Source organism: Triticum aestivum, chromosome 4A (genome assembly GCF_018294505.1).
Source record: "Triticum aestivum cultivar Chinese Spring chromosome 4A, IWGSC CS RefSeq v2.1, whole genome shotgun sequence".
NCBI lineage: Eukaryota > Viridiplantae > Streptophyta > Magnoliopsida > Poales > Poaceae > Triticum > Triticum aestivum.
Genome location: NC_057803.1, coordinates 691129757 through 691147760, shown reverse-complemented (window position 1 = coordinate 691147760; position 18004 = coordinate 691129757). Strand labels below are relative to the sequence as shown.

Below are 18004 nucleotides of genomic sequence, written 5' to 3'. Positions count from 1 at the left end.
CCGACGAGATTAAAAAATAAGTAGTCAACGCGCGTGGGAAGAAGAATTAGTAGACGCTGCTTTGCTGCATGAGATTAGGCGGAGATTGAGAGGACGCGGTTTTTTTACCAGCGCGTTCCATTCACAGGAGCAGGCGCCCATCCAGGAGCAGGCCATCCGCCATGCGCCACGACTCCTCCAGGTCGCCGTCGTCGAGGCGCTGCCGAAGGAGCTGCGCGTTCGGAGCGCTCGCAGTGGCCCGGCGGATGTCGTCGATGAGGGCGAAGGAGGGCCCAGAGCGGATGCAGAGGGCTGCGCCCGCGGGGCCGTCGGTGTCGGTGTCATGGTCGGCGTTGCGGCGAGACAGTGTGTCGGCCACGGTGTTGAGGCGGCCCGGACGGTACTCGACGGTGAAGTCGAAGCCAAAAAGCTTGTTGATCCACTGATGCTGCGGCACGGTGGAGAGGCGCTAATCCAACAAGAACTTGAGGCTCTAGTGATCCATACGAATACGGAACGGCCGCCCCCACAAATATGGCCTCCAGTGGCGCACCACCTGCACCAAGCCGATGAGCTCCCGCTCGTAGGCCGCGAGCTTGTGGTGGCACGATGCGAAGGGCCAAAGAACGCGAGTGGCCGGTCACCCTGATGTAGGACAGCGCGAAACCCCACGCCCGAGGCGTCACAGTCCACCACGAAGAGCTTGTCGAAATCCGGCATCTGGAGGACCGGCCCAGTCGTGAGCGCCTGCTTGAGGGTCGAGAACGCTTCGGTCGCCTTACTATCCCATGAGAAGGCGTCGCGGTGGAGCAGGCGCGTGAGGGGATTCGCGATGAGGCCAAACTTCCGGATGAACATCCGGTAGTAGCCCGCGAGGAAGAGGAAACCACGGAGGGCCCGTTGTGATTGCGGTGTTGGCCACGCCACGACAGCCGATACCTTGTCGGCATTTATACCGACGCCCTCCGCCGTGATGACGTGGCCGAGGTAGGCGACCGATGCGGTGCCGAACGAGCACTTCGAGCGCTTGAGGTGTAGATGGTGCGCCCGAAGCTTTTTGAAGATAATGGCCACGTGTTGTAGATGCTTCGCCCAGGATGAACTGTAGATACAAATGTCATCAAAGAAAACAAGCACAAACCGGCGCAAGTAGGGGCGGAGGACATCGTTCATCAAAGCCTGGAAGGTCGCCGGTGCATTGGAGAGGCCAAAGGGCATCACCAAGAACTCGGAGTGGCCGTGATGAGTGCGGAAGGCCGTCTTCGCGACATCATCCTGGTGCGTACGCACCTGGTGATATCCCGTGATATCCCGAACGTAGGTCGAGCTTGGTGAAGAAGCGTGCCTCATGTAGCTCATCCACGACCGGAATGGGAAACTTGTCCTTGAGCGCCTTGGCATTAAGAGCACGATAGTCGATGCAGAAGCGCCACGTGCCGTTCGCCTTGCGGACTAGAAGAACCAGCAGTGAGAACGGCGAGGTCGAGATCCGGATGATGCCCAAGGCAAGCATGACCGCGCACTGCCGCTCCAGCTCATCCTTCTGCAGCTGGGGATAGTGGTACGTCCGCACAGCGACGGAAGCGGTGTCCGACAGCAGGTGGATGCGATGGTCGTAGGGCCGGACCGGTGGCAGGCCCTGCGGCTCATCGAAGAGGTCGATGTATTGTTGCGACATGCTAGCCAAAAGGGGATGCTCAGTGTCGATGGCGGCCGCCGTCAACCGGGGCTGAGGGGCCGCTGGGAGGCGCCGCCAACGCCCTCCCACCGGATGCAGCGATCTAGGCGCCAGAAGATCATCGTCATGGCGTTGAAGTCCCAGAGAATGGGACTCGGAGTCCGCAAGAAGTCGATGGCGAGGATGAAGTCGAAGCAGCCCAAGTCAATGCCGATGCAGGTGACGGTGAAGAGCTCGGCACCGATGATGATGGGAACATGTCGAGCGATACCCCGGCACTGGAGACGGTCACCGTTGGCCACAATAATGCGTAGCTGCTCCCCGCCGGTCGGCTGCAGCGCCAGTCCGCGCATGGTGGCTCCGGGCAGGAAGTTATGGGTGGAGCCCGTATATAGGAGTGCGAGGAACCGCTTGCCGTGGATCGTCACCGGCAGCAGCATAGTCTTTTCCGTTCGGATGCCCGCGAGAACATGGAGGGGGACGACGAGGGTGTTTTCTTGGGCCGGCCCTGGCGGAATCTCGTCGATCAGCGGAAGGGCCGGGTCGCCCAACCCGGCGGCGGCGACGTCCTCCTCAATGTAGTCCGCGGCTCCAAGTAGAACATGAGCGGGCAAACATGGCACGGGACGTAGGTCTCGTCACAGTTATAGCACAGCCCCTGACGACGGCGCTCGAGCTGTTCAGACGGGGTGAGCCGACGGAAGGGGCACATCATGGGGGCCTGGGCCGGACGGCCCACCGCTGGTGGTGTCGGTGGCGGCCGGGTGGGCTGTCGAGTGCCCCGGGATGGTGACGCCTGTTACATGGCCACCGTGCGCCGTTCGAAGGGGCGGGCATAGTACATGGCCGTTTGAAGGTCATGTGGACCCCGCATCTCCACGTCCATGCGGATGTGATCCGGCAGATCGCCGACAAAAAGATTGGCCCGCTGGCGAGCCGTGACACCGGGCGCATGACACGCCAGGGCTTGGAAGCGGTCGTCAAAGTCCTGCACCGTAGAAGTGAAGGGTAGGCACCCAAGCTCCGCCAGCCGGCTCCTGCGTATCGGTGGCCCCAAGCTTAAGAGGCAAAGCTCACGGAAACGCTCCGACGAAGGCATGCCGCCCTCGTCCTGCTAGAGGGCATAATACCATGTCTGTACGACGCCACGAAGGTGGTAGGAGGCGATCCAGGTGCGGTCGGACGCGAGCGTGCGTTGCCCCCTGAAAAACTGGTCGCACTGATTGAGCCAGTTCAGGGGGTCCACTGTGTCGTCGTAGGTGGCAAACTCGAGCTTGGAGAAACGCGGCGGTGTCTGGCCATGGACGACGGAGGGGTACACCTCATCGGTGCAAAGCAACGAGGATGACGGATCCAAGTAGGTGGGCATCAGCGGCCCACCCTGGAACAGGGGGCCGTCGACGCCGCTATTGGGGATGGCGGATCCCGACGGGCCGCCGAACTGGATGGCAGAGGAAGGCACCGAGGGGGACCACACGTGTGGCTGTCGGGATGCTGTCATGTAGACCGGCTCGAGGGACCCGACGAGCCAGGCCGGTAGCGGTGATGGCGATGAGGGAAACCGGACCTGGTGGATGGGCACCCCCGGCACCGTCGTTTGGGCGCCCTGGGTCACGGACGGTGGCAGCTGCAACTGCTGGTGCGGCAGCGCCACGGTGGGCGCGACATGGGGCTGTTGCTGCAGCTGTATGGTGGAGGTGCCAAGGTGCGCCGAGGGCGGCGGCGGCCACGGCGGCTGTTGCGCGACGGGAGTGAAGGGGTTCGCCGAGGGGTGCGGCTGCCACGGCGGCAACTGTGGCGGCGGCGGCGCGGTGGCGAAGGGCCCCGTCGACTGCTGCCCGTAGGGACTGGTGAGGAAGGTGCGGATGCCCGTGACCGCCTGGGTGAGGTCCCGCAGGGCAGCCATCATCTCCTCTGGGGTGTAGACGGTGGGGGCGGCGAGCGGCGGCATCCAGGCTGCGGAACATACCGGCCATAACAAGGACGGCACCCCAAGCGCGGAGGTGGCCGGCAGCGTGGTGGTGGTTGGCGATGGCGGAAGTGTGGTGATGGGAAGAGGTGCAGACATGATCGATCCTGAAACAGCTGATACCAGATTGATAGGAGCTGGGATCCTACCAGGTCTAGCCCTTAGGTTGTAGGGATGGAAGGGGGGATGGTGAGGGAGTGGGTGCGGGCGATGGCAATTTGGCGTTGTGGCCGCGCGACGAGAGTAGGCGGAGGCAGGGGAGGCTAGGGTTTTAGGGTTCCGGCTCCCGAGGGAGCCGGGCAATAGTTATGACTTATTGCTTAATCTAAAAGGTGGCCTTACAAGTGTTTATATAATCCTCGAAGTGCTAATAAAAATAAAGATAAATTGGGCCTCCGCCGGCTATATGAGACGATGGTCATAACAAAGGGCACCTAAATTTGCAAGCTCGCAACGACTGCTTGGGGTGGATATGGCCGTCAAGCTCATCGGAGGGGCACCGGGTGGATCTGGCCGGAGGACAGGAAGGAGAAGATGGTGGTCGCCGCCGTGATGGGGCTCGCTCGACGGCCAGCACGCTAGCAGTCACGTGGTTGTAAAGCCGGGAGCCGCGCAACCCAGGTCATGGTTGGGAGGAAGATCTGGTCGGCGGCCTCCAAATCGCCATGGTGGCCGGTCGACTGTGGAGGGGGTGGGTGGGGCGTGCCAATTGGATCTGGCCTCGGAGATAACAGTGAGAGGGTGGCAGTATTCTGTAGTCACGCGTAACGTAGGCTTAGGTAGAAATAAAGCGTATATGAATTTTTTTTGACGGTAAAAGCGTATACGAATTGACTGTATTTCAACCATATAGCCGAATGAAATAGAAAAATAGGACTTTTGGTAGTTGGCCCAATGGACCATTCGATAGCAGACGGAGGCAATTCCCGCTCTGAATGGAATGCGAATGAAAATGCCTTTATCTGGAGATTGAGCGGTTCGTGCGCCCACACAGTGACGCGTGGCGATCGCTTGACGCGGTTGATTTTTCCAGAAAATCAGCCAGATGGTTTAATACATTTCCTTTGATTATATATTAATTTAATGTCATATATGTTACTATTATTTTCTATAAGGTTGGTCAAAATTTTAGAATTTTGACATAGAACAAAAGCTAGATGTACACTTATTCGCGGACGGAGGGAGTAGTTAGCTACTGAGCAACTATTTTGCTTTAAGGTGTATATACATGAACATTGCGAAAACATTGTCAAAACATCAAGCCCATCCCCCCCTCGTCCAGACTCTTACCTAGTCTTAACTAAATAAACCACCACAGCATTTTGACTGTTCTGATGAGATAAACCTATCAAAGGTCTTGGAATTTCCATCTGGCATATGTATATTTTGGAATTACAGAAGTAATTTTTCTTCATCTGTTGTTCTAGCTACATGGTTGAACTTCTCTTTCTAATTAATTATTTCTGGCATGTTACAGGTACGGTGTTGAGGTGCCGGCGAAGGAGGCGGCAGAGGCACTGTCGCCTACAGCGGACGAGCAAGCGTCTGCATCATCCGCTAGTTCCGGAGATGAAAAAGAGAAGAGCAACGATCAACTCATGCTAGCAGTGGCAACTACTAACCATTATGGTGTAAGAGGGACATTTTACCAGCCTCGTACGCCCGAGGAGAACATTATGGTGAAGCTAGCCGAATGGATAAAGGATGTCGCTCAAGGCCGCACTGCTGAGGGGGAGCCCATACCATCGGTCGCCATTGTGGCACCGGATAAGGAGGAAACCCTGGCTATTGCGGAGAAAGCTTCGGTAATGTGGAAAGAAAGTTGTTCCCACGGGCGCAGTGTCATGATCGACATCCCAGCAGTGCACATCCTTTCGCGAGCCCTTCGAACTCGGGACATTCTGTACTACATCCTGCGGAAGCTTCAATCTGTCAAACCACAGCCCCAACAACAGGAAGGTCGAGTCAGTGAAGAGGAGGCTGGAAAAATAAGAATTGATATTCACTTAAAAAAATATGAGCTGCTCAATGATATCACAAAACAAATCCAAGCAATGAAGGTGGACAAGAAGTTTTCTGAAATCAAGGACAAAATGAAAGGAATGAAGGGCGGACAGCTGCAGATCAACCTACAACAAATGGATGAAGACCCGCTGGGTCTGCCAGAATCTGTTAAAGATGAACCCTTATTGGTACTCCTTCGAGCGCTGCGGCAGCTCAAGCACAAGCCTATTGAAGGTGAGCCTACTACCAACCAAGACCAGGAATGGAAGGAAGACACATTCACGCACAAATATATCATCAAGAGAACAGCCGAGAAGCTTAAAAGGCACATGGAAGAAGATGCAGGCACAGAGGCAATTCGTCTCAATGAAGCCCATTATGAACAGATCCTAAGCGAGGTGTTCCCCCCGGTGACCACCAAGAAGAACCGGCAGATCCAGGAGCAAGCCACCGCCGTCAGCGCCACTAGCACCATTATATTGGTCGAGGATCAAATCAAAAAATTGATCCGCAAGGTCCTTCAGGAGAAATCCGTGCACAAACCAGGTGCTGATGGTACACAAAGTCAGCATTGTATCCCCGATGCTCTAATTGAAGAAACCATAGCAAAGATTCAGGAAATCGAGTGCACGATGCAAGACCAGCTCCAGATCAAAGGAATCATGGACAAAATTGAAGATTGTTTGACAAGACAAGATGACAAGATCCTGGTTATCCTCAAACTCGATGCTGACTGGGTATCCAGATGGGAGGAGACCAAAAATGCTTTCAGCATGTTTGGTCGCATAGCTGGTGCATTGATGTTGACATTCAAAGATAACATAGCACGAGCCAAAGAATATTGCTGGCCCGTGCGGGAGCCTATAGACTGTTGTCTTCTTGGCCTCTACCATGATACTGCACTTGAGCTTACAAAAAACCACATGCTTGAAGATAACCCGAAGATTTATCTTGACATCTTGGACAAGTGTAACCAACATGAATTCTGCATGAAGATCTTCATTCATGCTTTGCACGCCAACCCCAAGAGGAGCAATGAAGAGCTAAGAAAGTTGCACAAAGCCCTGCTGCCGGTACCTCAAGCTTCACACACATCTGCACACAACTCATTGGACAACAATATCATTGCTAAGAAGATGTTCATGTTCTCTTATAGTGACCTGCCTAGGGAATATAGGTCCTGCTTGCTATACCTCGCAATTTTCCCTCGAAGACAACACATCAGGCGGTCAACCTTGATAGCACGGTGGGTTGTAGAAGGGTTGATAACCAAGCAAGACTGGGCCAGTTCAGTTCGGCATGCCAATCGATGTTTTGAGGCGCTCATTAATCGGTGGCTTGTTTATCCTGCTGATATTGGTGCTACAGGACAGGTGAAGAGCTGTGTGATAGGTGATGTAGTTCATGGATTCATAACCAAGATCGCCAGAAAACAGCGCATTGTAGAAACACGCCTGTCACATTACTTGGCTCGCCACTTCTCCATTTTCAACAATCTCCGAATCCGTCGCTCTGATAAAATCAACAGATTCTTTGAAAAGCTCTATGAAGAATCATTTCGAGTATCCATTATCAAGGTGCTAGATCTAGAAGGCTGTAAATGCTTTGGTGGTAAGAACCAGCGGTACCTCAAGGACATCTGCAGGACGATGTTACTGCTCAAGTATCTGAGTCTAAGAGGAACAGATGTTAAACAGCTGTCGAGTGAAATCAACAACCTCCGTGAGCTGGAAGTATTGGATATTCGGGACACCCATGTGCCTGAGTCTGCAACAGTAAATGTCCTACTCCTGAAGCTGAAGCGTTAGCTGGCTGGACACGCTGTGCTGAACTCAAGGGCAGGCAGTACTGAAATATCTTATGTTCCTGACAAGATTGGAAAAATGTTAAACATGGAGGTATTGTCCAATGTGAAGGCACGGAATCATCAAGTTTTGAAAGATATTGGAAAGCTATGGCAGCTGAGGAAGCTTGGTGTGGTTATTGAAGACAATGACAAACTCATTAGGAATTTGCTTCGAGCTATCAGCCACCTGCATGAGTGCCTCAAGTCTCTGTCAATCACTCTTCCCATGACTGAGCAAGATCCTTCCAACGAAGATTTTTCAGATACTGTTCTCAATTATTATAAAAAACCTCCCAAGCTTCTTCTTGAGAGCCGAAGCATTACTGGAACCACAAAAAAGGGGAAACTTCTTCAACTGCTGATCAAACATAGTGACGAATTCCAACTTGCGAAGATAACTCTAACTGGAACCCGACTGAAGCAGGATGATCTAAGGGTCCTCAACGAGCTTCCCAATATTGTTTGTCTCAGGCTCCAGGACAAAGCATACACCAATGGCAAGCTCACCTTCAAGAAGGACAAATTCAAAAATCTCAAGTGCTTTCTTGTTGAGGGATCCAACATGACTGACATCTTGTTTGAAGATGGAGCAGCCCTTAAGCTCGAGAAGATCATTTTATGCTCCACAGATATCATACAATCTCTTTCTGGAGTCGAAGACCTTCCAGAACTGAAGGAAGTCGAGTTGAACAACAACAATAAGCTTTCATTATTTGACAAGGCCGAGAAAGTTTCCAAGGTGACTCTTTGTGGTACCAAACTGAGCAAAGATGATCTAAAAATGTTTGCCAAGATACAGTATATGCGCTGCCTAGTGCTGAAGGAGAAAGCTTGTGTTGAAAACGAGATTTTGTTCAACAAAGATGAGTTCCCAAGGCTCAACCTTCTTATTGTCGACGGTTCATCTATCACCAAGATAGAGTTTGCCAGTGGATCTGCTCCCAAGCTGGAGAAAATCATCTGGTCCTTCACAAGGGGCACTGTGGAGAGTCTCCTCGGCATTGTCAACCTTCCAAAATTGAAGGAGCTCGAGTTCAATGGCGATTTGATCCCTGATGAGTTGAAAGAAGCAATTAACAAACCCAAGCTTATGCACAACCAACCAGAAAACCAATACCAAGAAATGGGAAACATAGAAGAAATGGGCAAGGCCGCAAGATTCCCATCCTGCTGGAAGAGCCAGGATTGATGCCAGAGGTGCCGTTCCTATCATATCCATTCATCATCAACTCCAGTCCCATCCCATGGTGTGGTTTGTGTGTGCTATTTGGCTTGCTGTTGTGTGTTTCTGTCCACAGTGCACGTGTGGACATATATATTCTGTATCTATGTATGTGGACTGATTGAGTGTGTGCCCCTGCTACTTATTATAAATTTGTGCCTTGTAACTAAGATTGAGCATATGTAATGGTGTGTACGGGTGTGCCCTGTAACTAAGATTGAACAAATGTAATGGTGTGTTGTTTGAGGTCATGGATTTGGGTGTCTACTGTCTGTTTGAATACCCGAGTAGTTCATCTAAGCTCCAGAAACTATCCCCTGTAATCTGTTGTGCGCTCTCTGTTTTTGAGTTCGCGCGGCAGACATGGCCAAATCCCACAACAAATTCCTGTAATCAATTCATGGCCAAAAACCAATATCTGAACCATCGCCGCGTTACTTGCATCGCGTCTCAAATCAATCGAGATCGACATCATTTTGCTAATATCTGAACTCCATACGGATCGGATCCGCCGGGCTGGCAGCCTGGCACCAACATACCACACGCGGAGCAGGGCGGTGCAGGGAGGCTCGTCGGCCGGCGGTCGGGCGGGGTAGCGGCGGAGAGAGGAGCGACGGGCACGACGCGGCGGTGCGGGAGCTAGCTACTGCTACGCGGCGTGGTGCGGAGAGCTCACCGTGAGGAGGCGAACGGCGGCCGTGCTTGAAGGTGGCGGCGCGCAGAGGGACGCCAGGGAGGAACGAGGAGGTCCGGCAGGAAGGCGGCTGCTCGGACGGCGTCGCCGTCAGGGGCTCAGGCCCCCGCCCTATGTAGGCGCCCCCGCTGCCAGCCGCCATGGCTCTCCTCTGCATCGGGCCGAGCTTGCCCAGGCCGACCAGCCAGCATCGCCGGGCTCCTCCGACTGCCACCTCAGTCTCGCCGGACATTGGCTCGAGCGCGACGGCGCATGACCAAACAGGAGATAGGGACGAGACGGGGCGCTGGATGGTTCATCTTATCGTCTTGACTTTACTTACCAAAAGAATACCGCGTGGCCTGGCGACTGGGCTCAATATGTCATAATTGTCCTTGATTTTTTTAGGATCAATTATTCTTTTTTTAGGATCAATTATTCTTAATTTTAACCGAGTGGGCAACTGAGGTTTTTTAAACCACCAACCAAATGTTGCGATAGTATTTTGAGAATTTTACAAAACATGTCGTTTTTTGAAACTCTAGACCTAAAAGTGTTAATTTTTTGCTATATATCTGTTAGTTAATTGATGATTAGTTGATGGTTAAGACGAGTACATGTATGAAAGGTTCAATTGCAGTTGAGTTAAACACTATTGTTCATACAAGTGCGTACTATAGTTGCTATATTGAGGAGTTAATTACTCACGCAATATACACATTACACTAAGAAAAAGGAGGCCGTGCAAGTCTTGCCAGCATCCTAGCAAGCTAGTGAGATATGCTCGAGCCCATGAGACATTCAAAGTGGCAAAGTACTACTGCTACATGGAGCCCAATAATTCGATCCATACACGAGAACGCGAGAGGTTAGCAGCAGTGCATTCAAAAACTCCCGTGTGACCAGACTAAATTGTTAGCCTTCTAGTAAGAGGAGCCATGTCTGGTGAATTTTGTAGAGATATGCGCTACCTCGAAGGCCATTAGAATTACCGAGTAGGAATTAATTTTCTTCTGATGCCTCTTATTCCTAAGTGGTTGTGCTATTTTTGTTATTATCTTGCATGCCTTTTTCCCTACTTAAGTGTTTGTCACCTTCGACATGCAAATGAAAGGAGGAATGACTATTGAAGTGTGGACGAAAAACAACCGAACCTTGCAATCGACTCTATGGAGATGGAGTTATATATCGGAAAAGTACAATTTACACATGTGAAGGTTGGTGCGCTATTATTTATTTTCCTTTTCATTCTGTAGAGCATCTTTCATTGTAAAGTGCATGTGTGATTCTGCAGATGGATGTTACACCGGCTTGCCTATTTTAACTCCAATGGCAATCTATGGTTTTCTTTTTTCCAATATTATGGTTATTGGATACCAAACTTCATTTAGATCTTGAACGACTTTCAAATGCCAATATATCTCATTAAAAGGCTAAATACCCACGGACATTACAACTCTAGAGGCCAACTTCAACTAGGATGAATTGGAAGTCTTTATTTTTTTTCTTCCTATCCCTTTGGTGAAGGCCTCGGGGCCAGAAAGATTCGTTAAATTGTTCTTCAGAGTATGTTAGGATGTCATCAAAGGTGGCCCCCACACTTCCATTCACAAGGTCGATGAATTTAAGACATCATATTTGGGCTTTGTTAAACTCATAAAAAATCATCTTGTTTGACTAAAATGTGTATAAGTTTAAGCTACTTAGATTGTTCCATAGCTTTGCAACATAAAAAACCAAGCTATTGGCCATGAAGAAATCTCCCACCCATTAGGATATTGTGTCAGGACCCCCTCCATGACTTCCACTGAAGGTCATTTCAGGATATTCATCAAATTAAACATCAAAATCATTTTACATGGTTAACTAGACTTTCTTGCCGGAGGTGCTTGCCACTTTCAGTTGTGGTCAAAACATACATGAACTAGCTATGTTTTCTCTTCACCATGATCACATCCGAGGTACTCCAGAACGATGATATGGCATGTCGTTTGACAAGGATTGAGGTCTCCATCATGCTGTTCATCCTTGCTACTGCCTCCCTGCAAAAGCGGATTATGCAGGAGTAAAGTATGGATTGGAGAGCCTATCATAGCAAAATGCATTTTTTTCATGCTCTCTCTTTATGCGGGTGATGGGGAAATGCTTTCTGATTTGGGCGTTCATGAGATTCCTACAATTATGAAAATCTTAATAAAGTGCTTTGATGGTGGCTGCTTACCAACCTAGAAAGAAAAGAATTTTTTTTTGATAAGATCCCAAATGGGCGATTTACATGGATGCACCTTTCTTTCCATGCGAAGATGGGATGCTTACTTACTACGGTTGTCCGTGCTCTTTAGGAAGCCCATCAACTTTGACTTCTAGCCACAAACTAATAGTGTGGGATGAAAGCTCAAAGGATGGAAGGAAGAATTTTACTTGTGCTAGAAGAATTATTCTCGCTAAATCTTGGTTCTGGTGATTGGTATTTATAAAACTTTTGGTTCTTCATCCTCTGAAAAGGTTCAACTAGAAGATTAATAAGATGGGTTGTAAAGTAGACAATGGCGATCAAGCATGTCATGGCCACTCACTCGTCAACTGGAGCTCAGTAGGTGGCCTTCGAATCCTCAATTTTGGTGAGCTCCGGTATGGTCCTCCACCTTGAATCCATGTAGAGGAAAGTCCTACAGTGACTCCAAATAATTTGTACATGGTACTGGAGTAAGTAGCAGCATGGAGCACGAGTATGCACTAGTTGAGATTTGGCAGTGATTTTACCCTTTTCAGTGGGGATTGTTATCACGTAGTACTAGTTTGCATCACTGCCTGTGCTTTACAAAACACAATAGTAACAGCTTCCAGCTCCCGCGAACAATTTTTCTGGATTCAGATTCAGCTCCTTTTCCCGCAAGGCTGATTTCAATACCTTATCTGCCACGGTACTTTTTTGAGACGTTTATCGAGTTTTTTTGTGTGTGTATCGAGTTATATGCTACGATTCATTCAACCGGGGGACATGCTTGCGTGAGGTCATTCAAGTCAAACCCTGCTCAACATAGCATCATTTGCTACAGCGTCTACTACCATAGGTTCTGACTTTGTGTTGTCGCCTTCCTATGACTTGTGTCGACGCGGTAGACAAATGGAAATGAAAAGACTTTGACTACTGGCGGCACCAAGGGTGAATGATAAGCGTCCTCCTAACATGGAGAGCATAAATAGTTGATGGAGCCAATCGTCTTAACGAGCAACATACAAAAGGGCAATTTGTGTGAGTTGCTTAAGAGATATAGTATCCAGCAAACAATGGCATAGTTCAATACAATTCCAATATATGCTAATGTGTTGATTTTCATTTAAAAAGGCTAGTTTGTGACAATTCTATAGCTTGGTTATATGTTTTTTAATTTATTATCATATCATTGAAGAAGAGGATAGTTTATTTTGCGGAACCGGCCTGCTTTGTGGTCTATTTCCTCTGGCCAACCAGAGTGTTCAAACCGGCTAAAAAAATAATGTCCGCAATAATAGGCTGTACTTAAAACAAACCATGAATGTTTTTTACACATGTTCAACTAACTCAAGTTAGGCCCATTTATTGTCTACAAAAGAATCAATACAACTATGTCGACTCGAAGAAGGGCGTGGTACAAACTCCTACCAGGACGACGTTAGAGAAGGCATGGCTGCATAGAAACCCAGGAGATAGATGTTGTGTGCAAGGTACCCTCTGGTTCATGCGGACATACATATTTGTACCTAACACAGTTTTCCCAAGGTCTCCCGATCCCACTTTATATGCATCCAGACGCTCATAACCTTACACGCACACTGTTGAATGTACGTATATGGAGGACATGAAAAGCGTGCTATTTGCAAAGTTGCTTGTGGCCTATGCGACATGGAATGCTAGTTTGGAGGCAATGGCACTTATAGTGCCCAACTAACAGTAATACACTAGTATTATATCACAGCGCAATGATCTATGAATGAATGTTCACATTATTTCCATTGACCATGAATTTACTTTACTCTATTAAGATCTCTGATGTAATTTTTATGGTGTGTTTGTTGGCATCTGATGAATTGTTAATTTATGATTAGATTGTTTATTGAATATTATTGAATCCTTTAAAGTTTATTTTTTGTGTAATTGAGTAGCTATGTATGCTTTTCGAGTTATTTGCCTTCTCTAATCAAGATAAATGGGTAGTTCTCTAGGGACAATGGTGCATAGTACTAGGTTCAATCTTTCGGTGATATATATCCCAATGAAGAATAGGGACAAGACACATATTTGTATTGTTTCTATTAAAGGATAAAATGACAGGGTTCAATATTATTACTAGATTCCTTTCTATCTACATTATCTCATCTTACTTACTATGTTGCTCTGTTTTATTAATATGCATGCTGGAGAGTGTGATGCAACGGATAGCCCATGTCCATGTGCGAGTACAACGGATAGCAGTATCAAGAATCTCGGGAGAGCGTGACGCAAGCGAAGCCGCTGCAGACAGTGATGCAAAAAAGGCGAAGACATCCAGATCCCTAACATGAATCCGAACCATCAGGCAAACAGTTGAGCCAGTGTGAGCATGTCAATCCATCTAACTGCCGAACTACGACAACTGTTCGGAGCCCAAGAATTCGATGCCTACAAGAGAACTTCAGCAGCTGGCACGAATGCTTCCGGAAACTCTCGCGAGAAGCTTATCTGAGGTAGGCCTATTAATACAGGCAGAGATGTCTCACGTATTCCGTACAGATATATACACACAGGAAGGCCATTAGATATACTGAGAAAGGATTGATTTTCTCCTGATGCCTCCGGTTCCCAAGTGCTTGTGCTATTTGGTTATTCCCCCTGCATGCCATCTTCTCTGCCTTTGTGTTTGTCACCTTTGACAGGCAAATGAAATGAGGAGTGACTACTGAGTGTGGCCGAACAAACCACTGAACTTTCTATCGCCTCGGTGAAGATGGAGTTATATGTGGGAGAAGTATTATTCACACAAGTGAAGGTTGGTGCACTATTTATTACGGTCTCACAATCTGAGAAAACCAAGATACCTGTGAGGAGTAGATCGTTGGCCAAACCAATGCTTCCCAGGTTGCATATATATTAAAAGTAGTTTGCGGGCTATCAAAAAAAAGGAGAATTATACTAGAAAGTCATAGAATAATCAGAAATATCTGGCCTTTCACTGTGTGGGTCTGTCTTAACATAATTAACGGTTGAGATCAACAATTAGGGATGGAAAGCTCACGTTCTTAGGGATGGGAAGCTTACATTACAACTTTTTTTAATATAGTACAGACGCAAGCTCTCATACATGCGCGCATACACCCACCCCTATGATGCACACACGCACACCCTACCCTTATGAGCACCTTCGAGAGACTGAGCCGGCATATCATCTTGAGATTTACGAAGTCGCCGTAGGTGCCTTGTCTTCGACGCGAACATCCACTCGCACTGAAAGCGCATCGCAGGAAGTCCTGAAATAAATTTATGAATAATGCGAGCACCAGAACTTGAACCCTGGTGGGCTGGGGATACACTGTTCCTCTAACCATCCAACCACAGGTTTGTTCTCACTTAGAACTTGGGAACGTAACATCGGCCTTCGATCCAAAATTTTCCCTGTCAAACCTAAAAAACTATCTCTTCCACGTATTTTTTTTGGACAAAGCACATACGCAGTCGCTCATATATACACGCATACACTCATCCCTATGAACACACACGCATACCCTACCCTATGAGCACCGCGGAGAGACTGAGCTGGCATATCATTTTAAGGTTGAAGAAGTCAGCAAAGACGCCTCGTAGTCATCGGGAACGTATCCTCCCACTGAACGCGCACCAGAACTTGAATCCTGGTGGGCTGAGGATACTGATGGGGTTATGTACCTAGGGTAGGGTCACGGACCTGTCCCAAGTAACTTACCCTAGGACATCCCTAGAAGAGGTCGCCTTCCAGTCGACCAACGAGGACTCACTCGACCAACGAGGACACACTCGACTGGCCTGAAGGACTCGACCACGAAGACGCACTCGACCACCAGGAGGTCAAGAGGCACTCTGCACCGCAACGGTCTGTAATTAAGTAGACTTTATGATAGTAAAGGCACTTTATGTGGGGCGTTACCAGTAACGCCCCAGACTTAACTCACCTTAAACCTTCCCCTACGTGGGCTGGCTGGGGTCCTGGCGCACTCTATATAAGCCACCCCCCTCCACAGGCAGAAGGGTTCGGCACCTGGTAATCCATACATTCATAATCCACTCGACCGCCTCTGGGCTCCGAGACGTAGGGCTGTTACTTCCTCCGAGAAGGGCCTGAACTCGTACATCCTTTGTGCTTACAACCTCTCCATAGCTAGGACCTTGCCTCTCCATACCTACCCCCCACTCTACTGTCAGGCTTAGAACCACGACAGTTGGCGCCCACCGTGGGGCAGGTGTTTTAGCGATTTTGTGGAGAAGTTGCGATTCTTCCGAGTATTTTCATCATGGTGTCTGCTGGAGTTTTGATCGAGGGTCAAGAGATCCGTCTCGGCACTCTCACCTTCATCGCCGACGACTCCGCATGGCTCCAAGAGGCTCCACTCGACGTAGATGCGCTCCCCGTCCGCGGTGCGACGCATTTTCGTGCATGTGTCCGCGGCGTTCTGCTGCGGCAACCATCGACCCAGTATCGGTCGGTTCCTCCATCTTCCACCCTCCCGGTCTCCCGCCAGCGCAAGCGCTCAGGCCGGTCGAGGCTTCAGCGATGGGTGAGTCACGCGGTGGCTCGCCAGTCGACCACTACGCAAGTTGCGGCAATCGAGCCCAACGAATCTCTCTACGGCTTGTTCGATCAGTCGACTGGCTCCGAAGAGACTGCATCCGAGTGCGGAAGCAGTGATCCAGCGGCGGAAATCTTGATGGTCGACGGGCCCCACAGCCCTCCTGGCTTCGCCCGCGGTGGTGGAGCAGGTGACGGCGGCGACCCTGTTCGAGGTTACGAAGAGTACCAGCCCGAGCCACTCGACTCTCTGCAAAGAGAAGAGCTTCGCCGCAGGAACGAGGATCCCCTGCGCGTTCCCATCGCAGGAGAAACCCCCGAGGCTCGTGCCTTGGAGGAGGCGCGTCTAGCCAACTTGGCCGAGCGCACTCGACTGGAGAACCTTCAGCGAGCACTCGACGAGCGCGCGCGGCAACGAGTTCCCGACACCAGTCGACGTCAACTCTTCCCGCCGACTCAGGTATATCGAACCCCAATTCAGAATCTAGCAGCTGCGACCCGTATAGCAGAGTCCATTCAGCCTTCGCAGTCAGAAGCTGGCAGAGGTTTGCTGCAGATCAGGGATCTACTCCGGGCAGCAGGAGATCAGAATTCAGCCGTGTCTCAGTCGCGCAACAGAATTCACAGTCGATCCGTCACTGTGAATACGGTTCAGTCGGCTCACAGCCCCAGATCGCCTCCGCGGCGCGAAGGGCGTGAATATCGGCGAGATCAATATGGCGACAGGCTCGACCGAGATGATAGGCGTCGAGTGCCCTATTCCCCTCCGAGGGGTGGGTCTTACGCTCCTCGGCAGCCAGATGATAGGCGTCAGTACAGTACAGGGCGTAGAGTTCCAGTTGACCCCAGGGAGCCAGGCTTCGACGCGCGATCCATTATCGTGCAAGGGTTGGTCGACCGGAACAGAGCCCATCGTGGTGCACTCGACAGAGAAGTGCCCACGAGCAGTCGAGTACATGTTTCTGGTCCTGAATGTTTCAGCAGAGCTATCAGAGCCGCTGTTATTCCCCCCAATTTCAGGTTGGCAACAGGAGTCAGCAAGTTCACTGGTGAGTCTAAGCCTGAAACTTGGCTTGAAGACTACCGAGTGGCAGTTCAGATCGGTGGTGGGAACGACGAGGTGGCCATGAAGCATTTGCCCCTCATGTTGGAAGGTTCTGCCAGGGCATGGTTGACCCAATTACCTCCTAGCAGTATTTACACTTGGGAAGATCTGTCCCGAGTGTTCGTCAGAACGTTCGAAGGGACTTGCAAGCGACCAGCGGGATTGACAGAGTTGCAAGTCTGCGTGCAGAAAACCAATGAGACTCTCAGAGAGTATATTCAGAGGTGGATCACTTTGCATCACACAGTGGAAAATGTCTCTGACCATCAGGCAGTATGCACCTTCAAAGATGGTGTCAAGAACAGAGAACTCAGCTTGAAATTTGGTCGAACCGGTGACATGACCTTGAGTCGGATGATGGAGATTGCTACCAAGTACGCCAACGGCGAAGAAGAAGACCGACTCCGAAGCGGCAAGCACAAGCCGAGTCAGTCGGAAAAAGGAAATTCCAGTCGGAAACAGAAGCGGAAGGCTGAACCAGCAGCTCCTGGAGAGGCTCTGGCCGTTACTCAAGGAAAGTCTAAGGGGAAACCAAAAGGATCCTGGAACCCCAAGAAGGTGAAGGATAAAGAAGGGAACGACGTGATGGATATGCCGTGTCATATTCACACGAAGAAAGATGAAGAGGGGAATATCATTTACCCAAAGCACACCACTCGCCAATGTCGACTCCTGATCCAGCAGTTTCAGGGAAAACAGTCTAAGGACAAGGAGAAGGAGTCAGACAAAGCCGAAGACAAAGAGGACAG

At 49.9% G+C, this 18004-nt stretch overlaps 1 pseudogene; it reads left to right on the top strand.

The window, feature by feature from the left end:
• Positions 1-3705: 3705 nt before the first annotated feature.
• LOC123084296 (uncharacterized) lies at positions 3706-8826 on the top strand (annotated as a pseudogene).
• Positions 8827-18004: the final 9178 nt, after the last annotated feature.